The 21673-nt window shown below is 45.0% G+C and overlaps 1 protein-coding gene across 6 annotated transcripts in view; it reads left to right on the plus strand.

The window, feature by feature from the left end:
• Window positions 1-21673, plus strand: part of ATXN1 (ataxin 1) — a 417826-nt gene that overhangs the window by 5377 nt on the left and 390776 nt on the right. For 4 of the 6 annotated variants that reach the window (XM_043590763.1, XM_043590761.1, XM_043590766.1 and 1 more), the window contains exon 2: window positions 2965-3079. The gene's annotated coding sequence lies outside the window, so the exon portion shown is untranslated. Of the gene's footprint in view, window positions 1-2209; window positions 2257-2964; window positions 3080-21673 lie in introns of all 6 variants that reach the window. The other 2 variants (XM_043590764.1, XM_043590765.1) reach the window with 1 other exon arrangement.

Here is a 21673-nt window from a genome sequence, read left to right on the forward strand (position 1 = left end):
TGCTGATTGCTGATTTAGAGAATTAAATTTTTTTTATTTATTTATTTTGAGAGAGAGGGAGAGAAAGAGAGACAGAGGGAGAGAGCACAAGCAGAGGAGGGGCAGTGAGAGGAGGAGAGAGAGAGAATTCCAAGCAGGCTGTGCACTGACAGTGTGGAGACCGATGCGGGGGTTGAACCCAGGAAGCGTGGGATGATGACATGAGCTGAAACCCGTAGTCCGACCCGTTGCCAGCTGAGCCACCCTGGTGCCCCTGGAGAATATTTTTAAATGTTGGCTGAAAGAGTTGTAATTGGATCAGGGTTTTGAAGAAATATGTGTAAGAAAAAGATTTTAGGTAAATAATCTTTATTTGTGGAGGCAGTTTGTAAAATCTTATCCCTGTTTCATAAATGATGTATTGTTGTCTTTATCAGTGTAGTAATATGTTTTGTAATCCTGATAGACATGAACTTGTCAGGCTAGTGTATTGTCAATGTTTGTAGTGCAGATTAGCATCCCAAATGTACTAAAACATGTTTAGAACTATCGCAGACAAAAGAGCGACAAGCATTGTATTTTCTTTGATACGTTCGATGTTAGCAGAAACGTCTCATTGATTTTTCTATAACTTTTAATGCATATCGTTTGCGGAGTAATGAAAATGCAGTGGTAATTGCCATAATGCAAGCAAAAATGATACATCCTACCTGAAAATGACTTGTCGGAAAATTCATTGTAGTGTAATCAGAATTTGAGACTTAAGGGGGCAGAGGTTCCCCTGATCAGGCTCTTTTGATTCAGGCTAAGAGGAACTCTTATTTATTTATATATTATTTCTTCTTTACTATCACATCAGTTTTATTCAGGCCATCTTTCTTAGCAGTCTTCCGCTATTCGCGGAACTGTGTTAGGTGGTTCTGCTGTGCTTTTGAAATACGAAGGGCTCTATTTTTAGTGTGTGTGTTGTAGAAAACATGCTATAGGTTATTTCTTTATTTATTATTTTTCGTATCTTGTTTGTATGTTTCTGCAGTGAATCCACCCTGCCTCGCTGTTGTTCTTGGGTTTCTTCCCTCTGAGGGAACAGCAAGTTATGTCAACTCTGTTAATTACTCTAACTGGTGCAGCACCACAAATACCTGGGAAAGAAGCAGGCATACCAGTGTGAGGGTAAATTAATATTTTACAGCCTTTGCATCATGTTTGACTGTTCTGTGCACTTCAGCAGAATAGGAGGAGACTGTAATTTGGACTCTATAAAACCTTATCTGCCGGGTGATATGTAAATAGGACTGTGTGCACACACACAGATACACCAGCAAACACTCACTGTTAGCTCGTCAAGCGAGTGCTCTCTGCAAATCCACGGTGCCTGCGTCTTGCTCAGAAATGATTGTCCAGTAGGTTGATGCTTCATTTGAGAGGTTACTAGAAAGAAACAAGAAAGCAGGTACTGTGTAAGAGGAAATCGAATTTGGTGAGCTTCTCTTTAACTTGGCCACCATTTATATGTGTCACGCAGCAGGCTTCTTGGTGGAGGGACAGACTTAGTGGAGTCTTGTAAGGATTTCAAAGATACTGGAATCTAGAACAGCTTACCTACTTTTCCGCACTCACGGATTACGTGTGGAGAAACCAATGGCTAGAAAACTTCTTTTGCATTATCAGTCCGGGGCATGCAATAGACGCTTAAATAAATACTTGGTGAACGGCCTCGTTAGAAGGAAGAACGCTTTGGCTACTCTTCGTTACTTTGAAACGTGTTGGAAAGCGATCGAGATTAGTTTCCTTTCCAGCTGGGCCGTCCTCTTAAAAATAGTGAGTGTGTGTGGATGAGAATAGTCATGGCTACCGAGATGTGTTGCCATCCAAGGATAATTGGCTCATTTACCTGTTTACGGATTATTCACGTTGGAGATTGTATTCATAACTCCAGAATAGTTTCTTTCTTACATCCAATATAATCCTGGGCTTTCTCCCTACTTCTGTTACCTGGCGTGGGCTTAGGAAACCCAAACTAAATTTAAAATTAGCCCAAACAGCTAATCAGAGAGGGAAAGTCTGCCCAGCAATGACCAGTTTGGGGGTTAGTTTACAACCGTGCTACTGATTCTTTCTACTTAATGTGGACCATTGGGGATGATCAGTATTTGAAAACAGTATTTTCATAGGGCTGAAAACTCTGTGAGCAGATCAAGTCCTCAACTTCTTCCATTTCTATGCTTAGGTCTTTACCTCACAAAAACTACAAGCACCAGGCTCCCTGATGGAAAGGTATATGGAAGATTCATTCATTCTTTCATTCATCCATTCACACATTCACTCATTCATTATACGGTGGATTAATTTTTACTTAACCATGCGCAAGGCATTGTGGCAACGTGAAAATGAAATAGACCTATAGTCAATAAGTAAATAATTTCAAGTTCAGCGGAAAGTCTCGCGGAACATGTGCATACTTTTACAGTGTTTTCTGCACTTGATACATTTTTCTATCCCATTAGACCAGTATGCTGATGACTGTGCTGTCCCATGACTGCCTTTCTAGTTGCATGTTGATAGTAATATATGCCATATTAAAATTAGACTTTGGCTCGATTACTATTCAATTCATGCCCATTTCACCAGTTATCGCTGTGATGACCAGCATGTGTTTATCAGATGATTGGTTAGGATCATTAGAGAAAAGAATGCCAGTTCGTGGCTCAAATGGGGCGACCAAGCTCTTAATTTGATTGAAAGGATGACCTTTTTGTGGGTTGGCCTCCCTCCGAGCCCTGTTGGATAAAACCAGACCTGCCTTTTGGACTGGCTGGTAACCGTAGTTTCCGTAACACGAAAATGCAAACATTTGATGTCCTTGAGGGTCTGGGTTTCGGTGTACAGACAGTTTAAGGTGGAACTGTTTTTTTTTTTTTTTGAAGCCGTCTGTTCTGCTTCTCATTGTGGATTTCTTCTCCCGCACCCCCTCGACCACCGCAGGAGCATCGTGCAGAAAGTCGCCAGGCCGGTCGGTGCAAGCTGGGGACCTGTGTGTCATCCTTGTAAGACCGTCTCCTGCTCCACGGCCACTCAAGGGAAGTGCATCCCGTGTCAGGTGAGAGTTTTTGCTACGCTCATCTAGGTTCCATCTGAGGATAAGGTCTGACCCGGAAAGTCACCTAGTACCCACGCCTTTGCACGCTGTAGACTGTTTGTCGTAACTGCCTTTGCACACCAGATCCAGAGGGAGGTTGAGAAATTGCCGCGAGACTTTTTAAAAACTTGGCTTCAATGTCTCTCCTGTTGGTTTGATTTATGTGGTTCCTGAAGAAGTCCACGTTTGAGCTGGAGCCGGTTGAGCGTTGTGTGGTAGGCTTGAGTCCCATCGTCTTTGTCGTCCCCTTTACATAATGCGGTGAGACTGTTTTTCTACCCAACTGTTACCTTAAGTCACGGTTTTCGTGGTACAGCGATTCAGGTGTGGGGAGACAGAGGCCCATTTGTTCAGCGGCAGCCAGGATTTGTCGAATCTTGAATTTCTTTGTGTCTGTTTGGATTTTACAACTTCCTGATTGCCTCACGTACAGTAAATTTTTCTGGCCTGGAGAGTCATGCCGACACAGGGTGTAAACAGCGTTGATGACTCATGGTTCTGTGTTGAAGAGAGGACAAGAGGATCCTGCCTAAACAAAATCGGGAGACGTGGAAGTTAGACAGAAGTTGGGGCAAGAGGGCTTTGAGAGCACTGGTGGGTGCAACCAAAGGAGATTATGACATAGATCTCCTCTTTCTGTTTACTTTGGGAACAGTCCTGCTGGACTCTTTCAGAGGTTCCCAAGCCTGGCTGGGCAACGGAATCACCTGGAGGGTTTAAAAAGAGGGGGGGGGGGAAAGGATTGGGGCTCCACCTCCTGAATCCAAATGAACCTCAATGGTCTCTCGGAATCATAGTGATGCTCTGCATGTTTGAGAACTTCTGGACGAGGTGGTCTCTGGGCAGCTCTTCCTGGTCACGTGCCATTTGCTTACCAGGCAGGACGCGGGTCTGTTGTTCCTATATACCTCACGTATCCAAATCTGGCTGTGCAACTGATTTGTTAGGAGGCGGATATTTGCTTTACCAAAATGTTCATTTTAAAAATGATTCACCAGGAGTACCTGGGTGGCTTTGTCGGTTAAGTGCCCAACTTGGGCTCAGGTCATGATCTCACAGTTTGTGAGGTCGAGCCCCGCGTCGGGCTCTGTGTTGACAGCTCGGAGCCCGGAGCCTGCTTCGGATTCTGTGTCTCCCTCTCTCTCTGCCCCTTCCCTGCTCACGCACTCTCTCTCTCTCTCTCTCTCTCTCTCTCTGTCTCAAAAATAAATAAACGTTAAAAAGAATTAGAAAAGAAAATGATTCACCAGCTTTCTTTAAATAAAGAGCTCCCCCCTCTACACCTAAGATCCAGTTTTTAAGCTGCGGATAAATTCCGTGGCATCTGGGATAAGAGCACCGGCTCCAGAAGCAGCCTGCCTGCCTGTGGAACTGCCATTGTGTCCTGGAAAGCCCTAGAACCTTTCTGTGCCTCAGTGTCTTCGTGTATAAGGTGGAGATAAGATTAGAACTGTTTTCTAGGGCTGCTGTAAGAATGGAATGAAATACGCATTTGCTGGGTAGGATAGTGCCTAGCTTGTGGTTTGTGATCTGTGAACCTAAGTTATCTTGGCATACGTGCTGCCGAAGCGAGCTCTGCACATAAGTTTTATCTTTGTGATCGTGTAACTTTTCTCTCGACAGGATGATTGTAATGTTCTTGTTTTCTGATGGTTGCTCCTGGACCGTACATGACTAGGAACAAGTAAATACACTTGTACCTTGATCTTTGGACCAACGCTGTAGACATTTGCAGCTTTGCAAAGCAAACGAGCCTTTTATTTATTTTTCTGAATTTTGTGTCAGCCCCACCCTGTTGCTGCGATAGAATGCACACGTATTGTTTTTATGTTGTCGCAGGGTGAACTGAGAAGTTGCGTGCACAGATGAAGTGATTTGTGGTCTGAGTAAAAATGAATGAAAACCTGAGTTGCAGAAAGGGTCGTCAGTAAGGTCCTCTTGGGGGATGGGGCAGAGGAGGGAGGCAGTTATCCCAAACACTGTATCCTTGAGAAATACGAACGGGGTCCTTTACATTTTATTGGCTGCGGTCCAGGGAGGGGTTGTTTCAAAGGAAATAGAATAATAGAATACCCCCCCTCTCCCCGGAGTTACATGCAAAAGCTAAGCCTCTTAAGGTCTGCAAGTGTCAGCTGCATGGAAAGGGGTGAGATGCCTCACCACTGCTTTATCTGTTTGGGGTATTATCATTTGATATGCTAGGCAGAGAATCCTCACCTTCAAGTTTTGGGGAGAAGTAGTTTGATTGCATACGTGGTTAAAACACACGCATGTTTTTTTTTTTTAACGTGCGATGTTTACAAGAGAATTTTACTGTGGAAAAAAAAAAACGGGCATCAGAAAGTCCTAGCTCTTGGTCAGTATGTGCAGCTGAGAAGACACCGAGGTTTTTATAGTATATTAAGCAAGTCCAAGTGTCTTATGAATACGTATTGTATTACCAACATAGTGCAGAGTCACCTTGAGTTTTAAGCGGCTGACATTTTCTGTGATTGCATTGAAAGGAAGCTTAGAAGCATTATCTAAACATTTTGCATAAAAAACGGCCCCTTTATAATCCTCACAATTGATGGCTGAACCCAAGAAGGGGCACAGTACCATTCGTGCGGTATTCTGTTATAGTCATTAAGTTGTTTTTGTTTTTTAATTAAAACCTAGGCTGCAAGTATTTCTGGTTCTGCTTCCTTTGTGCATGTGATACGGCTGGCTGTGACCTCGCTGGTTCCCAGGCGCTCTCTGTGTAAAGAAATGATTCATTCATTCATTCACTGCATCTTTTTTTAAACTACTACCCGGTGCTGTGGGAATGAAAACGAGTAAGAGCTCCCAGAACGAGGCTGCCTTCTTCGTGGTCAGGTAGGGGCGAGGAGAAATGCCCGGCAAGACCTTACGCAAAATAGAATGGGGTGTCTTGCTCTTACCGGGGTTACGTTCTGATATGGAAGGAGTTCACAGTGACGCCGAGTGGGATGGCGAGGAAAGACCGGGAGGAGGAGGGCTCGTCGGAGTTCAGCTCTTGAAGGCTGGCCAGCATTTCTGTGGGGAGAGGCGGCTGGAGCAGGGGAAGACCCGTGCAAGTGCCTGGGACGTCACTGACGAGGCCATTCTGGCCGAAGCACAGGTGCAGGGGGGGCGTCTGCGTTGTAGACAGGGTGGGGGTAAAATTGCGGGCAGAGGTCAGGTCTGGAGAGAAGCTTGGAGGAGCCGCAGAGCCGACTTTGCCATGGGGAGTTCTTGCGCCCGCAGGAAGTTCGCCAGGCGGGAAGCGAGGAGGGCCGTGTTTCGGGGCTGCTGTCAGCAGGCGTGAAGTGCACGTGGGAAGAGGCGGGAGGCAGCGGCGCGTGGGTGCAGCACGGCCTTCGGGTGCTTGGCCTTGAAACCTGAGGGGAAGGGAAGGCTGGTGACAGGCTGGAGGGCGCCTGGGGGGATAACGGGGTCCTCTCCCTGGAATCTCAGATGCCTTGCCGAGGACTGAACTGCAACTCAATGAAATCATGTGCAAACCTTTCTTCCTTTAAGACCTTAAGGAAGGAAGGAAGGAAGGAAGGAAGGAAGGAAGGAAGGAAGGAGGGAAGGAAAGGAAGGGAAGGGAGGGAAGGAAGGAAGGAAGGAAAGAAAGAGGGAAGGAAGAAAGGAAAGAAAGAGAGAGAAACCTGAGCTAATTGTAGCTAAATCTAATGTGTGTATGACAATGAATGCCACTTTTGAAATTCAGTGCACGCAGCATCTCTTTTCATTTAAACAAACGACCCTTCTATTTTCCTCTAAACAGTTTTATTAAGATTTTCAGTGAAGCCCTGTACGTACTAAGAACAATTCCAGCATTTCTTTTGATCTTTCCCACCGTTGATTTATTTATTCATCTCATGTGATAGGCGGAAACCACATTGCTCCATCCACCCAGCTCTGGAGCACTTGTTCACCTGTGGAAAGTCATCTACTGTACTTTGTTTGATAAATCACATTAATATGGGTGTGTTTTGTAACTTTCAAGGCTTTCCGGGAGGCTTTATGTGGACTCTTCTAAATGTGACACACACACACACACACGCACACACGCACACACGCACGCACGTGAGGCACAGCTTTCGGAGCAATTTGGCTTCCCATTTATACTTTATAGAAAATGAAGAAAGACAGAGCGAGTGAGCTTTGACTCTGGGATGAAAAGATGCTAAGAAGACATGGCTGGAGATGATCTGGTTGCAGTTCTGTTAGTGGGCAGTCGGTTTTAATATAATTAGAGAAGACTAGAGGATCATTCAAGATGTTTTTCTTTGACCTGAGTTATTTAGATGGGTTGTCTCTATTCCCCAGACTAGCTCACAATGAGGCAGTGAGTTTCCTACCTTCCATAAAAGACAAGAAGGTTAGGACAGGAGTGAGAGGGCTGGAAAAAACCACTTCAGGGGCAGATCATTCTGTCTGCACATCTTTAATGAGCATCTAATATGTGACAGGCATTATGCCAGCTGGGCTCTGAAAGAAATACAGAGATGGTGAGCCGTTCCCACTAAGTGTGTATTAACTCATCTCATCCTTACTGCAGTCCTTGGAGGTAGGTACTGTTATTATCCATTATGTGAATGAGGAAATCAAGGCACCGAGAGGAGAAGTAACCTGCCCAGGGTTGATTAGCTGTTAAGTGGTGAAGTCATGCTTGGATTCCACCCTGTACTCTTCTTTTTTTGTTTGTTTTTAAGTTTATTGATTTATTTTGAGACAGCGCAATCTGGGGAGTGCGACAGAGACAGAGGGAGAGAGGGCGGGGGAGGGAGAGACTATCCCAAGCAGACTTCTTGCTGTTAGCACAGAGCCCAATGCAGGGCTCGATCCCACGAACTGTGAGATCATGACCTGAACTGAGATCAAGACTCGGATGCTTAACCGACTGAGCCACGCAGGCGCCCCCCACCCTGTACTCTTAGCTGCAGCCATGCATTGACTCTTAAGCCCTGAGCCCCGTGTGTAAGAAGCTTACAGTTGAGTCTAGAAGGGAGGGCGTCTCTTTAATATTTAAAAAATCACGATAGGGCTGTAGCATCTTCCACGAGGTCCAGGTCAGGGAAGGGTTCCTGCGTGCTGAGCCTTCCATTTGGATGTTTGGATGCTGGCCTGTCAGCTCAGTGTTGCCCCCAGGCCATCCTGGAGGTGTTACCGTGTTTTTTTTTCACTCGTCCTCATACCTCCCTGAAGTTCCTACGCACTTTGAATAATTATTAATTGAAAAGAGCGATGGCAGTGGCACCGGGCTTATCTGTGTCGCAGGGGATTGGCTTGAGCTGGGCTTCAAATGCGGTTCAGCGTCAAGAGTCCCAGTGAGACGATGAACTTTTGACTCTTCCCAAAGCTTCCCTGGGTCATGGCTCAGCTTGCAAGATTTGGCAGATACAAAGTATTCATCTCTGCAGTTTGCTAGGTGGTGGGCTGGCACTGGATGTAAGCTCTAAGAGCAAAACGGGCGGTGAAAGGAGGTCGTGCTTTCGTCCGGGTGGCCGTCAGGAAGCCCCGGGTCTCCTGTCCCCTCCTGTCCGCGCCCCTCCCAATCTCTCACTTTTTTCTCCTCATCTGGACAGGTGGATGAATCTTAACCGACCCACGTCAGAAGGATAGAGAAAGGATAAAGATCACTTTTGTCTTAGCCCGCTTAGGGGAGACCGGTCTGTCTTTCTTACGTTGAATGAAACTTACAGGACTTAAAAAAAAAAAATGCCTTGAGAGGCAACGTCTCTCGCTTTATAGATGCACGGAACGCAGAGGACTTGGGATTTACTATCCGTGCACTCGCCTGGCAGCCCCAGCCCACATCCCAGCTGTAATCATACGTGATGCATTTTTATTTACAGATTAGGAGGCTCTGACGCTGACATATGACTAACCGAGAAGCTCCTCCCTCCAGCACTAGTATGTCATCTGCTTCAGAGAACTAATTGCTTGGCAATTCCCCTTTGGTAATTCCCTCTTTATTTTCTGATGAGTTACTTAACAGTGATGGGCTTGTAGAGCAGAGCGTGGAGTTTAATGTGTGCTCCAGAAACTCCACTGTAGGCCTGGGGGATATGTTTTTTTGAATTCTGTTTAGCTTTGCTGAAGGAACACTGAAACCATTATATGGCCTGTTAATATTTCACTCAATACGAGGTTAGACGCCGAGCGGTGTGCAATTTTCCAAAAGAAATCAAAACCAGGCCCCTTTTCAAAATGTGCCCCTGTGCGTTTGAAAATTGTTAAAAAGGAACTTAATATTTACAGAATGCTTAATGCTCTTTCGAAAATGTGATTTGAAATGGAATGGCTTTCCAGTCTAAGGCAGGGTGCGTGTGGTCCGGGAAAGGCAGAAGGACCGCTAGTTCGGGGACCGAGTTGCTGCTGTTTCCTGACCTGCCCCAAGGTGACTTGGGATGCTCAATCCACCTTGCTGGGCCTCAGTTTCCCCATCTGCAGTAAACAGGGCGGTGAACAACCTGATGGCTCAGGTCCCTTCTCTAACGCTGGGCAGTTCCCCGCATAGATTTCATTGTATTTCTTCCTCTTGGCTCCCCTAAGACCTTTGCTCTGTCAAACATCATTTGCTGTTGTTTGACTTTGTTAGGTTTCGGATTTAATTAGAATTTACATCTTTAGCGATTATCGCGTCATTATTTATAGAATGAGTCATACGTGGTGCCTACAACCATTTGTCACCCTATCTATGTTAGTTTCATACCTTGATACTTCCTCTGTTCCTTTTTACTGTTCTTGCTTCCCCGCTTCTGGAGTGGGGGCTGCGTTGTGAGCGGAAAGAAACTTTCAGCTGATTGTGGAATTGGTTTCTGCAGGCAGGCAGAGCGCAGAAAACCCTGCTCTCTCTGCAGTAATGTCAAGGGTCATAGTCTGCTCTTGATTTGGGAGTAGAACTCCTTTGGACGTCATTTGGTTTTTACCTGCACGTGCAGGCTTGTGTCTGAAGGTAATTCCGTTTCTGTTGTGCATCAGCTTTCCCAATCAGTGTGGGCCGCATTACCTTATCTTACTGGTTAATTTATAAGCAGTTCATAGGATACCTCTGGATTCGTTACAGTTTAACCAGTTTCTTTAGGCAGCTAGAACAAAGAGAAGAGGGGACACAGCAGAGCCTTGGGTAGTTTGGTTTGTTACGCAGGCAGAGAGGCAGGGAAGAAAGAGTTCTTAGGGTGGTTGCAAGCGAGGGCTTTGGAAAGAGGGAGGTTGAGATTTGAGTTCGGGCTCTGGCTCCTTAGGTGTGGGGGCCGGGCCACATTGCTTAAATCTGTGATCCTCAGTGCCCTCATCTGAAAAATGGGCACGTAAGACGATGCCATCTATCTTACAGGATTGTTGGAAGGATCCAATGAGCATTTTCCCACATATATTTCATATGGTAGCATCTCAATGCATAATGAAAAGAAAGAAGAGGAAGGCATAGAATTTAATAACTGGGGAGGGGGGTGGGGGAAATGAAAGCAAAGGGAAGAGCTGTGTGTTTGGAGGTACTCGGGCTAGCAGGAGCCCCTCCGAGCCCCCTCGTGGTCAGGATTTGAATCCCACACAGGCCTTTAAAACTTGGGAAGGTCTGAGTACCCCAATTCGGGCAGATGTTCCCCACGGTTTGATCTGCTCCACAGAAGAGGGTGTTTGCTCCTTCATGATTATTGATAGAAATACTACGTTTTAAACATCCATTGCCTATATACGTCGGACCAATAAAAGAAAACCAATAAAAGCAAAAGTTCCCTTTTATCCCACCAGTTCCTAAATCATCCTCACCTCAATGTGTTGTTTTCTCGTTCTGGATTATATTTAACACATAACTTTTCTCAGCTTTGCTTTTGTTTTCATGTAGCGTAAACATTCTCATTCGTAACCTGCACTTTGCAGCGATCCCTGGCAAGGATCGTGTGCTGCTCTGTCAAATTGTTTTATCTTAATTGAAGTTCCATATTATGTGTGGACATCCGCCTTGTTTCTAGTTATTTACTGTTATAAAGCAGCTGTGCATATCTTTGTACACATACGTAGTTACTTGGGATGCAGTCACAGCAGAAGGTAAACTACCTTCGTTGGGGGGAGAGGCTCTGAGTTGCTTTCTAGAAGGCCTGGACCAGTGTGCATTGTTACTAACGATACAGGAATGTGTCTTGCTCCAATTTCATTTTCTGTGGGACCTGCTCTTTTTTGGATACTTCAGCAGGCTTCTTGGTTTTGAACTTCGTATTCCTTCGGTCCCTCTCAGAGATAGCATGTTTCTTTACTCATTTCCATATATGTTAATTTACTAATTTCCTTTTACACAGTTAACCAGTGGAAGTCTTGGTGTTTTCTTTCTTTCTTTTTTTTTTTTTTTTTTATGTTTATTTATTTTTAAGACAGAGAGAGACAGAGCATAAATGGGGGAGGGTCAGAGAGAGAGGGAGACACAGAATCCGAAGCAGGCTCCAGGCTCTGAGCCGTCAGCACAGAGCCCGATGCGGGGCTCGAACTCACGGACCGCGAGATCATGACCTGAGCCGAAGTCGGACGCCCAACCGACTGAGCCACCCAGGCGCCCCAGTCTTGGTGTTTTCTAATCTGTGTATGAACTCTTCGTGTGTTGTAGATGTCGGTCCTTCCTCTGTGGCCATCTTTGCAGTCTGCTTTTCTTTTCCTTCCATCGAATTACTTTTCTTTGTGTGGAAGTTCAAGTTTTTATATGACCTCTCTCGTCTCTTCTGTGATCGTACCCAGGGCCACCTGGAAGGGGAGCTCATGTTGTGCACCGGCCGGCCAGCGGCGCTGCTGGGAACTGTGCTCCCTCCCTTGGGCCTGAGCTGTCAGTCGGGAGTTTGGGGCCTGGTGAAACGGAGCCATTATCAAAGATCCTGGGTTGGGGTTCTTCAAACCTTTTGCTCATTTAGCTGACAGGCCCCCATGCTGAGGAGGGGGCTCATTGGTCGGAGGGCTGATTTTCGTCCACGTGAGACTAGAGAGGCTCCCTGCTACCCTGCTTCCTTCCTGTTTCCACTCTTCCCCGGAGAGAGCTCTTGGGGCAGGTGGCTGCAAATGGTTTTCTGGGTATTGAGCTTTGGGAAGTCTGGTCTCAAGGTCTGAACTTGGGCTAGTGGCTCGGCGGGGATGTGATATATGCCCTACGTGGCCTCTCTAGATGTCCTCTTGTGCTGGTCCAACCCATTTTCCTCTCTGGAGCCAAGATGCACGTTTCTCCCAACTAGAGGTCTGTTTGCATCTGTTTTCTTTCTCTCCTCCCTGGTTGTTCGTGGTGCTCGGGATGAGTCCAGAGCCTGTAGCCTGACGCTGCAAGCTGGGGGACCTCGCTCGTCTCTAGCCCCTGCATCTGCTGCCCCCGTTCACTTCTTTTTAGTCCCACAGCATCGCTTGCCTAAAAGCACCTTTTTCTCCTGTGTCCCAGCTTTTAGTCATGCTGCGCCCCCTTCCTTGACATCTGCCTGCTCACTCCTGTCTTTCTGGCTAAGTTCCCCTAATTCCTAAGTCTCAACCGAGTCTTTTCCCCAGGGAGCCCTGGGACTAGGTTATGTGCTGACAATCTGGGCTCCCAGCACCCTGTTCTCCCAGCCCTTTCATAACACTTTGTCCTCCCCTTTCCCAGCTCGGTGACAGCAAGGACCCCCCCCCCCCCCCCGCCGCCAATTCTTGGCATTTGGGATCTCGCAGGCCTGCAATGAATATATAAGCATTTCCCCTATAATGTGGGTTTCTCGGATCCAAACTGGATGTGATTCCATCTATTAAGATATACCATGACTTATCCATGGAACCAGCATGGAGTCTAGAGGACAAAGTTGCGGACAGAGTTTGCTGGAGTGGCTCTGTCCATCGCAACACGGGTGATAAAGGTGACAAAAACGTGTAAGAAGGCTGTGTGTGCTAAGGAGAAAGAAAGAATCAAGAAAGGGCGGATGATGACTTTTCCAGAACAAAAACTATGTGGAATAGAAGGCTGGATTGGCTCAGTGTATCTAAATTTCATCGTACTACACAGATCACCACACAAAACGCTATTATTATTGAAAATCAACGTAGGCAAAAATTGCTTTGTCTTTTAACGTTTAAAACTGTCTTTCTTTGTATTGAAAAAATTCCTATTGAATTTCGATGATGTAAGGATTCTTAGAAACACAGCTAGCGGGTGTTGAATGAATGAATGAATTTGAGATTCGCCTCCCTAACACCTGTTCTCTGGCCTTAAGTCCTCTTGTGACCCCAGTCTCCCAACTCAGGTGGAAGCTCCTGGGGAGGAGATGATTTTACCTGGAAGAGAGTGGTTCTGGAATCCTAAACAAGGTTGGTCAAGTTGAGGTAGACCACCACACGGACTGGGGAACCCCGTACCCTCTGTGTAACCCACCCGTGATGGGGTTGGGCAGCAGTCTGCCCATGGTATCTGTGCCCCTTTGAGTTGGCTGGCCAGATGGCCATCGCCTCCTCCCTCTTGCATACGAGCTCATCCAGAAGTTGCCTGCTGGTGGTGGGTGAGGCCACCCTTCCTGGGTAGAAGGTCATTTGTGGTCATTGATGTGCGGGACTGTATATTTCTGACAGAGGTTCTGACAGATGTGGACAGGGTATAGAAACTGAAGCATGGCCGCCTCATGTGATGGGGCGCCCCTACAAGGACGTGCTCCAAAGCCCTTTTTACCTTGCTTTGCTCTGGAAAGTTCCAAGGGGGTGTAGAAGAGACTCTGGATGAATTTTGTTTCGATTGCTTTTTTCTTTTCACAGCTCCTGTTCAGTTCACCTCTGGGTCTTTCCTGGCCCCTGCAGCCCACTGTGACCCCAAGCTGCAGTTTTTGGGGGGGGGGGGAGGAGGGGAGCGACAGCCTTTATAGAAGGAGCTGGGAAAACAATGTTTCCTTTTGCTGCGTCTGGTGCTCTGACCTCTGACCTGCCACTTTTCATAAGATTAGCAGTTTTGTTTGTTTGTTTTTCCTTTTATAAGAGGTCATAGGCCCTTAAGACAAGTTTATTGTCTTATTGGTAGGAGAAAAGATGATCTGGTTATTGATTCAAAAAATCTTCTTCCATAAAACCTGGCTTTCTTTTCAGTTTGAATGAAATATGGAGACAGCATGGAAGGCCCAATCTTCTGTTTTATTTTCGCTTTGCTGTTATTTTTTTTTTCAACTTTTTTTTTTTTTTAATTTATTTTTGGGACAGAGAGAGACAGAGCATGAACGGGGGAGGGGCAGAGAGAGAGGGAGACACAGAATCGGAAACAGGCTCCAGGCTCTGAGCCATCAGCCCAGAGCCCGACGCGGGGCTCGAACTCACGGACCGCGAGATCGTGACCTGGCTGAAGTCGGACGCTTAACCGACTGCGCCACCCAGGCGCCCCTCGCTTTGCTGTTCTAATGAAGCGTCTGTAACCCTTTGTATCTCTCGCTGCTCCTCAGAAGGAACAGGTTGTATTTTTTCCCCCATTTCGGTGTCCTCCAAATGAAGTTACTATGTAAAAAAATCGATAGGGTGCCTGGGTGGCTCAGTTGGTTAAACGTCCGACTTGGGCTCAGGTCATAAACTCGTGGTTTGTGAGTTTGAGCCCAGCCTTGTGCTCTGTGCTGACAGCTCAGAGCCTGGAGCCTGCTTCGGATTCTGTGTCTCCAGTCTCTCTGCGCCCGCCCCCCCCCCCCCCCCCCCCCCCCCCCCCCCCGCCTTGGTTGTGCTCTGTCTCTCCCTCTCAAAAAATAAATAAATGTTAAAAAAATAAATAAGTAAAAATTAAAAAAAATTTAAAAATCAATAAAATCAATTGATTTTATTAGGGAGGGAGACTCATTTCTTTTTTGTCCCTCCCTTCAAGCTTCAGATCCATTTTTGTCATCCTGGAGATCAGAATAGGCCAATGGGGAGGAAGAAGCAATGTTAAAATGAGGGAGTCTTTGGAGTGCCTTGGGTGGCTCAGTCGGTTAAGTGCTGGACTTTGGCTCAGGTCATGATCTCAGAGTTCGTGAGTTCGAGCCCTGCATCCGGCTCTGTGCTGACAGCTCGGAGCCCGGAGCCTGCTTCAGATTCTGTGTCTCCTTCTCTCTCTGCCCTTCCCCCTCTAGCACTCTGTGTCGCTCTCCCTCTCAAAAATAAATAAACATTAAAAAATTAAAAAAAAATGAAAGAGTCTTTATGAGGGCAACTTTGAAGCACAAGTCTCACCAGTAGTATAGGAGGCTTCTTCAAACAGAACGATGCAGCTCATTTCTTATTTAGGTTCTGGAGAGAGGGTTATTAATCTATGGAAATGAACAAACACTAGCTGTTTGCTATTCTGCTGTGCAGAGAACATTCGGTGACCTGACTAATCTCAGGGTTTCGGTCTCTAAACGGTGCACTTTTCACTCTTTGCCCTGAAGGCTCAGGAAACAATTTCCTTTTTTTAACTTTTCCATTTTAAACGTGCAGGGTGTTCAAAGACTTCACCGGGATGAAAAGTCCTGTGTTTTCCTGTTTCTCTTGTAGGACTAGTCAAAACTACCCTTTTGTCTTGGGGATGTTTTGCAGCCTGAGCCTCTGTTTTACTAAATACAGCCTTACAAAAAGCACAATCATGTGGACCACGCACCGTGGCTAGTGTGCCGTGGGGTCTGCTGCAGCTGGTAAATCACCTGTCGCGGAATTCGGGGGTGCCTCGGGTAAATCGTTTCACTGGACCGTCTTAATGACTCCTTGAGTGGAGACGATCATCCTCAGTTTCCCGGGGAGGAAGCAGAATGCGAGAGGTCGACCGAGGTGCTGGGTGCTGGTGGTCGGAGCCCATGTGGGCTGTGCCGTGACCCCGGCATCCGGACTTGGAGTTCAGCTCTGTTTACCGTCTCCTTGCACAGCCAAGACACCCCAGGACTTATGCAGTTGTGTCCCTGAACTTGTGGTCTGAAAAGACATAACTTTGCTTACTGATGCGGCCTGATAGAGCAGTTTTGAGACGGTGGTGAGAAGTTAGAAGAGTCCGGGCCCTTGAATATATGCAGCCCTGATCCTAAGACGTTGTATCGTAAATTTAGATGTTAGATGTTTTTACAGTGCCTGAACCTAAACTTGATGGACAGAGAGTGCTGTTTCCTTGTGTAGCCACTGGACCTTTAAAGCTAAGCTTCTAGAGCTGTGTTTTCTTTAACGCATCCGTGTCGGCAAGGGTAGAAACGTCAGGAAGTCAAACCGATCTCGTATATGGAATCTTCAAAACGATGCCATCTTCTCTGAGAATGGATGGGGGGCCGTTGCACTCAGATCACTTCTGTCCCCGAAGGTGCCTACTCTCTTTCTGCGGGACGTCACCGAGAGGGTAGGAGGAAGCTCACGCAGCCCCCTGTGATTCAGATTTGTACGTCCTGGGCTGAACAGAGCCAGCGCAGGACATTGAATTAGTTCCGTGATGAGGATCTACTGTCCTACGACCTGTAGAGGTTAATCATGCAGTAAAAATCGTCATCCGTCTCTTGGTGCCAGGAGCGAATAGAATCACTGTGATGAAGCCTTTTCCTTCTTTGCAGAAGTAATTTGGTGCCCGATGGCCGTGCTGTTGGTTTCAGAAATACCTCGAGTGTGATTCACTTGGAGACCGTACTGAAGCTAGATTTTGTATGCGGAATCCTCATGAGTGGTCTTGCAAACATGACAGAGGGCCTCTCTTTTAGGCATCCCCTCCTCAGTCTCTTTACAGCTTTTTCCTAGGAGTCAAGGTGATAGAGCCTGGCGGGGGAGTTTTGCTTGGTGTTGGAGTAGCTAAGAATGTTTCTCTCTAACAGGTCACAGAGAGTGCTGGTGGACATCTCTTCTTGCCCCAAGATCTTCGTTGGAAGTCCACGGGACTTGGTGTCTTGGCCGTTCAAAGTAGATATGAGCTCGCCAGGAGGCATAATGCGTCACCATTTTATTCTGGGCCACCCTAAAGGATGACACCCAGCTTCAGAGACCTCCTCTCGGACATCATCCCTGAGCACCAGTGTTTTAGCTCTCTCCCGTTGTCTGAAATCTGTTTCCGACCGATTCTGAGCTGGCTCAGGTTTAGTCATTAAATGGCTAGGACAGTGTTGAATATCTTCCCCCATCAGCTTGCAGCTATATACCTTCTGTCACTCCAGACCCACAACTGCCTCTTGAGCTCGTGTTGAGTCTTTACACAGATATGCTCAAAAACAGGCACCGATCCATTCTTTCTAGCTTGGCGTTAACCCCCAGGCGTAGTCCTGGGGTTACCTGGAGTGGAGGCAACGGAGGATAAATTCATCTTGAACGGACGTGTCCGTGCTAGCCTCTAGTCTGTCTCCCTAGCTTTTAAATACTTGAGCGATTGGTTTTGCGTACAAACGTGTGGGTTGTCGGATTGGAATGATTTTCTCCCTGGATTTCTAGTTTTTACATAAGCAGATATAAAGAGACGGTCTGTCGTTGACTTAAGTAGCCCATTTTAAAAAGTTATATACACTTAAGCATGGTACAGAATAAAAATGTAGGTTTAAAAAAAATTTTTTTTTTAATGGTAATGCAGCCAAAAGGTGGCTAGGAATGTTTTTTGCCATGAAAGAGTCAAAACTGAGAACTTGCAACAAAGACAAAAGTAGAATAGAAACAGTGCGAACAGAATCTGACCAATATATGCCCCTTGTTCGAGTTCAGCCCGTGGAATGTTATGTAGGACAATAGGAATGGAAGAGATATTTCAGTAACATTTTGTTCTCTGTCAAGAACCTTCTGAAATATAAATCTGCTGTGTATTGGAGAATGGAAAAGCAATTGATTCAAGTTGAATAGCTTTCATTTAACTAGAATATCCCACAGAAAGCTGTTCTTGTTCTGACAACCATATTTTTGCTTTTCTCGACTTAAAGAAAATTGAATTCGTGTTTACATATTTTATAGGGTTGTTTTATGGACAAAGACACAGGTCAAATCCCATCTCAACACAGTGGCTATTGTTGCAGCAAATAGAAATATTTCTAAGTGAGATAAAACATTTCTATGCCATGGCCCGTGGCCCATAGTAATAAATACCAGGTTGATATTATGCAACCATTTGCAACTATAAATAATTCACTCATAGATGTGCTTTTTTTTTTTAATTTTTAAAAATGTTTTTATTTATTTTTGAGACAGAGAGAGACAGAGCATGAGCAGGGGAGGGGCAGAGAGAGAGGGAGACACAGAATCGGAAGCAGGCTCCAGGCTCTGAGCTGTCAGCACAGAGCCCGACGCGGGGCCTGAACCCATGAACTGTAAGATCATGACCTGAGCTGAAGTCAGACGCTCAACTGACTGAGCCACCCAGGCGCCCCAGATGTGCTTTTTTTAAAAAAAAAAAAATGTTTTTTAACTTCTAGTCTCTTGCCAACACGTATATGCTTACATATACTCTTACCTAGTAGAGAAGGAGGAATAGGAATATATATTAACAGGAATTAACTTTATTTTGGACCACCCTTTTTTTTTTGTTTCTCCTCGTGATGGCTCCCTGAATTGCTTCCAACAGTGAAATTGTGAAATTTCCTAATTGGTCACAACTATGGATGTGTCCTTCTGGGGTCTCGCTCTGTCATTCAACCCCGCTGAAAGCTGGTAGCTGGTGTTAGTGATTTAGGAAGCTGAACTTCAGAATTAGGACTTCCCTCCCCCACAAAGGATGTTCTTTTTTTTTTTTTTTAATTCCCCAATTGTAGACCTTCTTAAGGAGAAATTAGGTGTTTGTTGTTCTGTTTTGTTTTGTTTCAATTCCCAGACCATTCTGGCATTGATCCTGCACTCATTATAAATGTAATCTTTTAGTTGTTTTTTTAATGTTTATTTATTTTTGAGAGAGAGAGAGAGACAGGGTGCAAGCGGGGGGGGGGGGGGGCAGAGAGAGAGGGAGACACAGAACCAGAAGCAGGTTCCAGGCTCTGAGCCGTCAGCACAGAGCCCGATGCAGGGCTCAAACTCACGGACTATGAGATCATGACCTGAGCCGAAGTCGGACACTTAACCCACTGAGCCATCCAGGCACCCCTGTAAATGTAATTTTCAGCAATAACTGTTAACTGTTGAAGTACTTTGGCTCTCTGTGGCCTATGGTTCAGTGGCATATGATGTTTTCCCAAGTGCATCAAAGACTTAAATACAGAACGCCTTGAAATTTTAGGGGTATTGATCAAAAGAAAGCTTCTCTAGGTATAAAAGTTTGTTAGGTCTTAATTCTCTTCTACCTTCAAGATTCTTAACTGGATGCCTTATGTTGTGTTTCCTTTCTGTGTTTGTACTAGTTTGCTATTTGGGTTTTTTATTTTCTATTTGGAAACAGTTTTTTTTTTTTTTTTAAAAATACACGGTTCTGAAAAATATAAAACACTTCTAATCTGCTCATTCTTACCTCAGCTATCTTTTCTGTCTTATGGCTGGACCATTGCTTCTCTTTCTACTTCTCTTCTGGGATTTTTATCTTGCTCAGCACTTCTAGTGTGCGACTCTGAATTCTATGGTTAGAGTTTCCTGACCACCTCCTCCTTGTATCTGAGTCCATTTCCTGTGCTTAAAGCTTTGGCATTTCATTCACCGTCCTCGTAGTCAAAACTGAAACTTTCAGCGCTAATAAGATGAGTCCTTGCAACACAACTAATTTCTTCCTTTCTATTTCTCACTCCGTTGTTACTTCTCTAAGATGAGAATATATTTGTCATCAGGAACTTCATTTTGGTGTCCCTTCCTAAATACCTCCTGGTTTTTTTTTTTTTTTCTGTTTTACTGTTACCCTCTGCAGTTTCGAACCGCGGCACGCATCAACAGGTCTTTGACAAATTAGTTGTCCCTGTGCATAGTTTACAGTATTCCACTAGCTGTTTAAAAATAATTAAGCTTCTCTCCGTGTTCTTTGCTGTGGGTCAGGAATCGACTTCCTTTGCCATCCAACACAGGAGTTAATCACAAACGGGTCCTCTGAACCAAATAATTAAAAATAGAGCAAAGTTTCTGAACCAGGCAGTTGGCAGAAAAGTCTGTATTTCCATCTGTGTACAGTTAGGAAAATATTTCATGATGTTCAAATAGCGTCAGCTTTGCTCTCTTGTGTGCGAGAGTGTATGTGTGTGACTGCATGTAATTCATTGCTCTGAAGGTTTGGCTGGTTAGCTCATCATATATATATATATATATATATATATATATACACGTGTGTGTGTATATATATATATATATATATATATATATATATATATATGTCACTGGCAAGAAACAGGCAAGCAAATGCAGGTGTCTTGTGTATACGTTTTTTTTTTTTTTTTTTTTTAAGTTGTAGGTTTCTGTGAAGGAGGAATGGTCTGGCTTTTCTTTTTAATGAAAGTTTTTCTCTTAGCACGTGACTCAGAAAATTAGAGAGCGTTACATTTTGACTTTGAAGTCTTTTTGCCTTCTGATTCTTGTCTTTTGACTTCCTACTTACAAACAACCTCTGCTAATGACTTTTAGGAGCTGTTCTTAGATATGTACGCGAATCTGTTTCAGTGTGGAATGTGACAGACAGGAGTTCCTGCTCTCCAGAAAGGGATTTAGGCCTGGGAGTATACATCACCCTCCTAAACACTTTATGACATAGGGACAGACATGTGAGTGAGTGATTTTGAGAGAAATCTAACTCTTCAACTTGGATTTTCCTTTGTTCTTACCAGGAATCCGTATCTCATTAAACATGTTGAGTTTTGGCCAGTTCTGCAGCTATGATATGCCTTTAAAAATAGAGTTTTTGTTTATAAGGTTTTAATTGCTGTGTAATATAAAGACTATTTCCCTCTGGTATTTTTCTATTGTAACTATCTGTTTTTATTCCTGGAAAACTCTTATGTTTAGGTTGATTTTTTTTTTTCCTCCCAGGAGAGACACTGTATTAAATAACAACTAATGCTTAAAAAATACACCAATGGGAGATTCGAAATTATTAACAGGAAAAAAAAAGGAAATGTCTTAATTTCATTCCTTTGGCTCTGAAACATACATATTTCTCAGTCACCAATTTCGTTATGCTTCTAGAAACTCAGAGCCTTGGCATATTCTTAATACTATGATAATAAATGAAGCAGTGAGATTGACAGCTGTGGTTTGATCATGCTCGCATTAATTGAAATGAAGGAAGATCTTCCATAAACTTCATTAGTAAAGTAGCAGTGAGGGGCTCCTGGGTGGCTCAGTCGGTTAAGTGTCTGACTTCGGCTCAGGTCACGATCTCACGGTTTGTGAGTTCGAGCCCCATGTCGGGCTCTGTGCTGACAGCCAGGAGCCTGGAGCCTGCTTTGGATTCTGTGTCTCCCTCTCACTGTCCCTCTCCTGCTCGCTCTCTCTCTCTCTCTCTCTCTCTCTCTCTCTCTCTCAAAAATAAAAAAACATCAAAAAAAATTTAAGTAGCAGTGAATTCTTGAGTTTAGCTGTAAAGATCCACCAAAGTTGGTAATCGTTTGATCATTTAGACGCTTTGTCATTCATGATGTTGGAGGGACCACATGCATCTTTCAGTCTAGCCTTGTCATTTTACCATCAACTTAATCTTGTTCATTTCTTGTAAACCTACTGTGTGCGAGGCGCTGTTTTAAGAAGGAG

Source organism: Prionailurus bengalensis, chromosome B2 (assembly GCF_016509475.1).
Source record: "Prionailurus bengalensis isolate Pbe53 chromosome B2, Fcat_Pben_1.1_paternal_pri, whole genome shotgun sequence".
Lineage (NCBI taxonomy): Eukaryota > Metazoa > Chordata > Mammalia > Carnivora > Felidae > Prionailurus > Prionailurus bengalensis.